At 40.3% G+C, this 9,834-nt stretch overlaps 1 long non-coding RNA gene across 2 annotated transcripts; it reads right to left on the reverse strand.

Annotated features, from left to right (window-relative positions):
* Positions 1-4,201: 4,201 nt before the first annotated feature.
* Positions 4,202-9,580, reverse strand: LOC113063059 (uncharacterized). Of its 2 annotated transcripts, none has more exons than XR_003278621.1 (3): positions 9,165-9,411; positions 5,104-5,186; positions 4,202-4,710 (listed from the first exon to the last, which is right to left on the reverse strand). It is a non-coding gene; the product is annotated as an uncharacterized LOC113063059 (long non-coding RNA). The 2 variants fall into 2 exon arrangements; XR_003278622.1 differs by lacking the exon at positions 4,202-4,710 and adding an exon at positions 9,555-9,580 and having other exon boundaries at positions 4,968-5,186; positions 9,165-9,215.
* Positions 9,581-9,834: the final 254 nt, after the last annotated feature.

Genomic DNA, 9,834 nt, shown 5'->3' on the forward strand with positions numbered 1-9,834 from the left:
ATGACATGGGTATGACACAGGTATTACAAGGAGAGGGTGACTTATGAGGACATAACCCATGTCCCCATTTTTCAAAATGCTTATAAATCATACAGAATGAGTTTTTTTGAGAAAGTAAAAATGCACAAACTTTCATGTGAGGGTTAGGGTTAGGTGCAGGGTTGGTGTAGGGCCATAGAATATACATTTTCTACAGTATAAAAAACCATTACGCCTATGGGATGTCCCCACTTTTCACAAAAAAAAAGTGTGTGAAAGTGTTTTTTCTGAGAACTCAGCTATTAGCAGACATGCAAAAAACAATCCAGTAAACAGTCTACACATATTACAACCAAATGTCATGGCTTTATTGTCCTTTTGGGTGTTAAAAGGTTGGACAAATTGTAAAGTCCCAATAACTATTAATACGGGTTAGTAACATAGTAACATAGGGTTAGTAATTTTTGGGGGGGAAGTCATTGTCTAGTGGATGATGAAATGAGTGAAAAATCCAATAGATTAGGAGAAACAACATCATAGCATGATGGAAATAAGAAATGTAGAAACGTTATCATTTTAGAGGTATTTGATATTCAATTTCTCCGATACCTGATATTTCTCTCATATTCTCTCTTTCTCTCTCTCTCTCTCTCTCTCTCTCTCTCTCTCTCACACACACACACACACACACAAATTCCATTCTACGACATCTGGACTATTAATCAGTTAGCTCTTTCTTCTCTTTTAATTTGTTTCTCTTTGCCACAACCAGGCTTTTTTTCCTCTGTATGTTTATTCTCTTGTGCAATTTGATTCCTGAGCTCCTGGCTACTTTCTAATATAGAAGAGCTCACTTCTCACGAACTGATGTTCTGTTCACCTGCAATGAGTGTATTTTATCAGTCACTTGGATTCTATTTATGGATAGCTCACCCATGGTGAAATCTCATTGGTCCAAAATCTTGCACCTTACATCTGTATCACAAGAGTCAAAAGTGTATTCTTTTTTCTAAAATGCTTTTTCTTATCCCAACCTAGTTTTCAGAGACAACTACTAGTTAGAATTCTGGAGTAGGCAAGAGATTGAAATGTTTTTGATAGAAGTCTCTTATGCTCACGAATGCTGCAGTTTTTCGATCAGAAATACAGTTCATAAAAAAACAGTAATTTGTGAAATATTATTACAATTTAGAGTTCAATGTCGCATGATCAGTGTTGGGTGTAATACATTACAGGTAACATGAGTTACGTAAGATTACTTTTTGTCAAGTAACTAGTAAAGTAACGCAATACTTTTAAATTTACAATGAAATATCTGAGTTAGTTTTTCAAATAATATAGAGTGTGGCGTAGAGGCACTTCCGTCAGTCTGAAGCTGATTAATTTCACTTTTGGGGCCCTATCATACACCAGGCGCAATGCGACACAAGGCGCAGCGCAAGTGTGTTTGCTAGATTCAGTCCGGTGCTGTTTGCATTTTCCTGTCCAGCCCCACGTCGTTTAATTAGCAAATGCATTTGCGTTCATTTGTGCGCCCATGTGCGTGCTGGTCTAAAAAAGAGGTGTGTTCAGGCGCAATGCTATTTTAAGGAGCTAATAATAGACTGCACCATAGACCAACTCAAACCTGGTCTAAAGTCTGGCGCAATGTTTTTTATTTTTTATTTAAAGAGCCCAAAAAACACCCATTACTCATTAAGAGAATAGGGAAAACCCGTTTATACCATGTGCCCGGGTGCGCCAATCGTTTTTCCGTCATTAAAATAGCAAAAGTGGATTTGGACACGCCCTGAGTGCACCTGCACCGTGCGCTTTACACTTTGCGTTTAAATCGTTAAAATAGGGCCCTTGGTGTGAAAGGGTTTTTACAGCTGTCAAAAATAAACTTGTAGGTTTTTTTTTGTTATTAAAACAAATAAGCAAGTCCAACACAGCTGACAAAATGTAATGCAAAAGTAAAGTAATGCATTACTTTTCATAAAGAGTAAGTAATGCAGTTAGTTACATTCTTATGGAGTAAACACAATATTGTAATCCATTACTTTTAAAAATAACTTTCCCCAACACTGTGCATGATCCTTCAGAATCAATCTAATATGTTGATTTGGTGCTCAAGAACCATTTCTTATCATTATCAGTGTTTGTTCTTCTTAATATTTTTGTAGATACTGATTAATTTAATTCATACTCGCTGAATAAATTATTAATTTCATATTTAAAAAATCTATTCTACTGACTCCAAACTTTTGAACAGTAGTAAAAAATATTATTCTCTATGATAATTGTGTTTGACACTGTCACGGGGCTAAGATTCACTGCAAAGACAGTAAGCATGTCACACTAACTGATCCAAGACTGTCGATTTTGAAAGAAATCTTGTCTCGTAGGGCTAAATTTTAGCCAAAATTGTCTCAAGAAGAGTGCAATGGAGTCACATCTGGTGGTCACAGCACACACACACTTACACACACACCCACATGCCCTTCTACAGGGAAATATTACTCCGTTTCACATGCACTCCTTTATATTTATAACATAAACATATGCTGCATTCACATTAATACTTTACAGAGCGCGCAACAGGAACAGGGGGCGCAGTAGGACACACTTCTGGCACATTCCTGGCCAGTCTCTACTTCAGTCTCTCCCTGCTCTCTTTTTCTCTCCGTCTCTGACATTCTGTCTCTAGAAGAGCAGCCTCTTTCGATTTCAAGTGCGGGTGTGTCTGGGATTGATTAGCTGCTTAATTGGAGAGATGCTGGTATGCTGCGGTGAACACACACACACACACACACACACACACATCTTTGACAGTGAGAGAGGCATGGCAGCCTATTGTAAACACACCCAGGGCAGCACCACAATCAATCAGATGCTCTCACATGCTACACACACACACACTTACACACACATTCATCACTTCAAGCACTTTGTATAAAGATATTCAGGCTCTCATAAACTCCACATTCATTCCCGCTCACCAGCAGAAACATACCACCCAGCACTCTGAAAAATCCCCCTTTTCTCTCTCTTGGTCTCTGATACACACACACACACACACATACTTGTTTTTGTGCATTGTGGGGGTCACCTGTCAGTATTGCTACATAGTGGGGACCACCCATTCCTATGATCTTACAGACCTAAAAAAAATTATTTGACAAAAGCTAAAAAGCCTGTTTCAAAGTATCACTGCAGATTACAAATATTTCACTATAAAAATTACAAACCTGACACAGTGGTCACTTGTGGGGACCTTTCAGGTATTGAGTATATCTGGGGTCCGGCTAACACACAACCAGTTTTTGGTCATTGTGGGGACTGGACTCACACACTAAACACCAGTTTTTGGTCATTGTGGGGATCGTATCTAAACACACTCAACACCAGTTTTTGGTCATTGTGGGGATCGTATCTAAACACACTCAACACCAGTTTTTGGTCATTGTGGGGACTTTAAACACACACTCAACACCAGTTTTTGGTCATTGTGGGGATCGTATCTAAACACACTCAACACCAGTTTTTGGTCATTGTGGGGACTTTAAACACACACTCAACACCAGTTTTTGGTCATTGTGGGGATCGTATCTAAACACACTCAACACCAGTTTTTGGTCATTGTGGGGATCGTATCTAAACACACTCAACACCAGTTTTTGGTCATTGTGGGGACTTTAAACACACACTCAACACCAGTTTTTGGTCATTGTGGGGATCGTATCTAAACACACTCAACACCAGTTTTTGGTCATTGTGGGGACTTTAAACACACACTCAACACCAGTTTTTGGTCATTGTGGGGATCGTATCTAAACACACTCAACACCAGTTTTTGGTCATTGTGGGGACTTTAAACACACACTCAACACCAGTTTTTGGTCATTGTGGGGACTGGACTCACACACAAAAGAGAATCTGCGTACTTTAGACAGAAAAGGAGCTACAATCTGCTCCATGCTTTAATTGATTTTGGAGATGTTTGTTTTAGATGTAGAAACAAAATTAACTTAGTACTTTTAAAGGTTTAGTAAAAAAAAAAAAGTGTTATACAGTATATGACATACATTTTCAAAACTCATAACATTAGTACGTCAACAGTCAGGGTCAGAAACATTAGCATAAGTTTCAGTCGTCCACAAAAATTTGCAGAAATATTTCATAAAGATGTTCACAGTAAAACACTAGTTGAATTAAAAAAATATATTAATAAAAACCCTTCATGACAAACACTGCATTCTCAAGTTTTTGAAAACAAGTACAATAGAATGAAAATCTACCATGTCTGCATTTATAGAAAAACAATTCTACATTTGAAGCAGACAAGGATGAAAAAAAGACTCCAGTCTAAAAGTTATTTAAAATGCCTGAATTTTCGAAAGAACAATCTACATTTCCAAACAATAATATGGAACTGATGGTCTATTGCGCTAACCATTTGACTATGGAAGCTTGTTTTAAAACTATAAAAGCTTGTTTCTACCAATGCACAATTCAGTCTGACAGTGTGTCAATTAATTTGGCAGATATTTCTGTTTAGAGCGGAGATTCGATTTTTGATGTAAAATTTAAGTGTAGACCACTCTCTATTTTTAAGTGCAAGTGGTTCCGCCTCTTTACACCTCATGCAGTCTGCCTTTCCTGGAATTTTGTGATTGTTAATAAACCTCATCATATGCTTCTCCACAGCCTGTATCTCAAGTTTGTTCCAGGCCGTCTTCTTAACGTAACCTGTGGGGGGGGGGAGAGACACATTAGCATTTTACCCATGAGAAACACTTGCATCAACCTGAGTGGTATGGTACAGTTCAGCTCGGTACAGGTAAACCTGATCAGGCTTGTGTTTTCACTGACCTTACTTGTTAGGCGTGGTGTATGTGGGAAAGCATGAAATAGGCACAAACCTAACTTTTGTTAACGTCAGTTTTTAATGAACAATAATAGCCACTATAAAGGTATAGGTACAAAGTATAGAGTCATATATATAAGAAGAAATAAATAAAGCAAGCAAAGAATTCAGTCAAAGTAGGCTACGAAGTCAGCACTGTACTACGGTAAAATTCACTTTTTTTTCAGGACAATCGGCATTAAGTGAAGTATCATCATACCTAAGTATTATCATACCTCTCTTTTTTTGGAGACTGGGTCTGCTGGAAGTGTGCCGTTCTCACAAACCGTGTGCTGTGATGATGATACTGTGGTGCACTCTGAAAGTAAAAATTAAGCCAGTCTTGAGTATTGACAAATCTCTGCAGCCAAAAAGACAGTCATCTCAAGAACACAAAGTTCCTGAGGTGCAATCAGGATCAGGGCAGAACAATATTGCCAAAATTTACGTCGCAATACATTTCTTAATTTCGGTCTATAAGATATAATTCCAATATCTATATTGATTTTGAAATATGCAGTGCTCATGTTTATTCAACAAATTCAACCACGCAAATAAATAAATGTATGGGATAACGCAGCCTGTACCAAAATATCGTAAATGTGTTTAATAAATCAAATCATTTTTACTGAAAAATAAAAAATAAAAAAATAAAAATCACATACATACATATAGATAGATAGATAGATAGATTCATAGATAGAAATTAAATTATTGTCCAGCCCGGAGTATAGCGTTTCTCAATTTCAGTCCTGGGGACCCATCTACTAGAAGTTTTAGGTGTTATAGACATATCACCATTTAAATCAGCAGATTCAACTCAATTTTATATTACAAAAAAAAAAAAAAAAAAAAAAAAAAAAAAACTGAATAGGTGAAATAGTCTGGAAACAAATTCTTTCCATACTAAATTATTTTTTCCCATGCATATCCAGACCTGGAACCTGCCAGTTAAGTTATTCTTTTCTCTTTACGGTCCTCACCAGCATTTTGTCATATGTATATATAAAAGATCATTTTTGTGTTTATTTGGTATCATGCAATGTGTTTACTGGGTTTAAATAAAAAATAAACAGCATTATTTTCCACATATTTTATATTATTTTATCTCCTGTAAGCCCCGCCTTTCTGATACCGGTGGATTTGGTCTAAATTCAGAGCTGCAAGACACCGAGGTATGCTCCGATTGGCCAGCAATCCAGTACATTGTGATTGCCCAAAGTCAAGCGTTTGACGGAAATGTTATGCCCCTTACAAAAAAAAATCCCCGCAAAAAACATTAAAAGCCATTTCAAATGAGGCTTTTGTTGTGTTAAGCGGGAACATAATTACTGTTTATGACTTATATTGTCTTTTTACACGTCGCGACGTAAAAATAACAACATATCGGCATTTGTAATTGGAGAAACAAACCACAAGCACTTCGCGTTTAAATAGTAAAGTTAGGTAGCACATTATAAAATGTAACTTCCTGCCAGGCTGTAAGAAGCGCCAGACTCTCTGTAATGTCCGTGTTGTCCATCAACAGTGTAAATATACCTCACTTGACTGACCACAGAATGATGAGGGTTTGCGGCCCGCTCAGAGCAGGGCGAGCTGGAGAGCGGTTAAATGCACAACCTGCCTTTCTCTCTCCCATTTTCAGAAAACAGTCCGTGTCACCGGCGCACATGACAACATACAGTGAAGAAATGATGATTACTTTCTCTGCGTATACATTTGGGCGGTTCGGTGCAAATCACCCCCAAATGTTTGCGTAGAGATGTGGGGGTGTGTTAGAACGGGCCATTTTAGGGGTGTGTGGCAGACTCCGAACTTCAATAAAGAATATCTCTTTGGATTTAAGACTTTAGTCTTCGTAACTTAACAGATGTTTTTTATGCACCAAGAGCTTGTAATACTCCAAAGAGAAAAGGAAAAATATAAAAGTTATTCTAGGACAGTGATCCTCAAATCTGGCTCGCGAGATCCAGTTTCCTGCAGAGTTTAGCTCCGACTCTAATTAAAACACACCTGCCTGTGATTTTCTAATGATCCTGAAGACACCGATTAGCAAACTCATGCGTGTTTGATTTGGGTTAGAGCTAAACTTTGCAGGAAAATGAATCCCGTGAGCCAGATTTGAGGATCAATGTTCTAGGACCACTTTCAAACATAACCATTTCATGACACTTTACTCACCCCAATTTCATCTAGGATGTGTATGTACTTCGGTCTTCAGTCGAAAAGAAATTTAGGTTTTTGATGGAAATATTTCTGTAACAGTTACTGGTCAGAGAGCGAGGTAAGTAAACAACGGCGAAGTTTATTTAACAACAGGAGAGCAAAGGAGCTGAGTGGAGATTGTTCAGGTGAGTATACCAGCACTGAGATTTGTCTAGAGGATGATCCAGGAAATAATCTGATCTTTCTTGCTTTACAGGAGACTCGTAGAGACGGAGAGTGGAGACCAGGACTGACGGGAAACAGACACCTCGACTAGAGAATTGAGCTGGAGACGGAAGGGATCACTGAGGAAGGAGACAGGTGGCAAGTATCACAGGCAGGTAATAGCTTGCTTAGTCCACATCGAGTTTATGAGGACTGGATAGTGAATGATTCTGAGGTATGTGCTTTTATGTTCAGCAAAGTGCTCATGGGCTGCAGGTGTGCATGATCAGGAGCCAGGTGAGTGCTGTGATGAGATGCGGAAGAAAGATGCTAATCTTGTGACAGTACTTCCCCTCCCGGAAGGCTCGTCCCGAGCTGTAATAAGCCCCGGGGCTGGTGCAGGGCAGGAATAGGATGGAGTAAAGGAGGACCTCCAGGTAAGTCGGGGAGCCATGACGGAGTAGGAGACCCAGGAGGCCATGGTGGATCAGGTTACTGGGGGGGCCATGGCAGAGCAGGCAGCTCGACGATGATAATCTTGGCCCACATCCCACCCTTAACTCAGCCATATAGCCCCCCAAAAAAAATAATTGGGAAAGTCCAGGGTCTTAGGTTCATGGGGGCGCTGAGGAGGAGTGGGCTCTAGTGGGCGAAGATGACACTTAAGGAGAAGATGGCACTTAAGGACCCTCTAGAGGAGCGGAACTGGACGGGACCCGCGGAGGCTCTGGAGGAGGAGAACTGGACAGAACTAAAGGAGCCAACGGAAATGAAGGCTCTGGGGTGAGGAGAGGAGCTGAGAACTCAGGGAGAAGTGTCAAATCCAGAATACCTACCTGTTTGCCTACAGGAACTAATGGGTGCTAAAGAGAAACAGGCACTAGGCTGAGCTCTGGGGAATCTGACACAGGGGAGGGCATTTGTAAGGTGCGGGCATCTTAATGTTATAAGGCCTTGCCATAGGACCTTATGGCGGCATTAATCTTGCTTTGGGCAGCGGCACAGGCTTTGCCACAGATGGCACTCAGCTTGAGTAAACCGTTGACGGCTACAAATTTGTGTTGGCCGCGGATGGTGGTGTTGGGCATGAGTGCGGGCTGAACAGCAGAGCCATGGAGAGTGATTCAGGACTTGAGGCACCGGCGGCTGGCAAATGCAAGCTCAGCTGGGGAACAGCAAGTGGAACAGAGCGCAACAACATCCACGTGACGACTGTGGACGGGACTTCACCTCATCCATGGTGAAGTCTAATCTGGCAAACCACAGCGCGAAGTTGATATAATTCTTCAATGACCAGCATGGATAAGCTCTCAGCATGACGAGATGGATATCTTCCTCCAAACCGCACCAGAATCCCTTCATTAAGGTAAGGTCATCACATGCGGCGAGTTGACCATAATTCACAAACTCCTGCACAAAATCATCTAGATCTCGGACTTCATGGAGGATAAAAACAGTTTATGAGACCGGACAGTGGAATGATTCTCCAGGTGTGTGCTTTTATGTGGGGCTTGATGAGTGAGTTAATTGGAGTGCTAATGGGGACAAGTGTACCTGACCAGGAGCCAGGTTTAGGCGAGTGCTGTGATAAGAAGAGGAAGAAACGGGCTGATCAATGGACTCCAGATGGTTGAGTTCTTGGGCTTCAAAAGAGCTATAAACACTAAAACAAACAAACAAGCAAATATATATATATTAATTCGTGAACAGCATTTTGTTTGTTCTCTCTCTGTGCTCTCAGTAATCACGCAATGCCGACATGCTACATCATCCGCTTGAACTGCTGCCGGGTTTCAGAGTTGGCAGACGGGTATTTTGCAGACATTATATGAAGACCCTAAGAATCAGTCCAACTCCGGAAAATGGGCATCCGATGTCCCATTATTTAGGCAAACATAAATTGAAACTGACATTATGTAATCATTACCTTTTGGACTAGAAGTGGACTCCTCCAAATCACTGTCCACTGTAACTTCCTCTAAAAGGTAGAAAATACAGAAATTAGGGGTGCACCGATCAAGATTGGCCGATCATTAATGCGTATCTCGTCAGTAAAGCCGGTTCTCTAATCAGCTGTAAATTGCACCAGGTGCGTGATATTTTGATACAGCGTTTATTTGCGCAGCTAGTCATTTAACAACGGCCTGGTGGAATTTACAGCTGATTAGAGAACCGGCTTTACTGACGAGATGCGCATTAATGATGGCCGATATTGATCAGTGCACCCCTAACAGAAATATATTATTTAAAATAACAAGGTAATGTTATTCAAAGCATTCCCAAAATCTGAACCCATGTTGTGTACGGTGTATAGTACCTTCTGGATCTATGTTGATTTCATTAGATTTCGCCCTTTAAAGTCTGCCAAGCGTCCTTTTTCGAGGGCCAGAAGAATTTTACTAATTTTGGCCAGTTGGAGGGTGCCTTCGGGTACCTGTAAATTGACGATGAACTCGAATGTCATGGCCTAGAAAGTCTGCCAAACTGATCTAACTCTGTGTTGCTAAGATTAAGAACTTCAGAAAGTGTCCCGATCTGTTTTCTCAACTTTGTTGATGTAAGAGTCTGAGGATTTTTTGCACTACATGCAACAGCAA

The sequence above is a fragment of the Carassius auratus genome, chromosome 45, assembly GCF_003368295.1.
Source record: "Carassius auratus strain Wakin chromosome 45, ASM336829v1, whole genome shotgun sequence".
In the NCBI taxonomy this organism is placed as follows: Eukaryota; Metazoa; Chordata; class Actinopteri; order Cypriniformes; family Cyprinidae; genus Carassius; species Carassius auratus.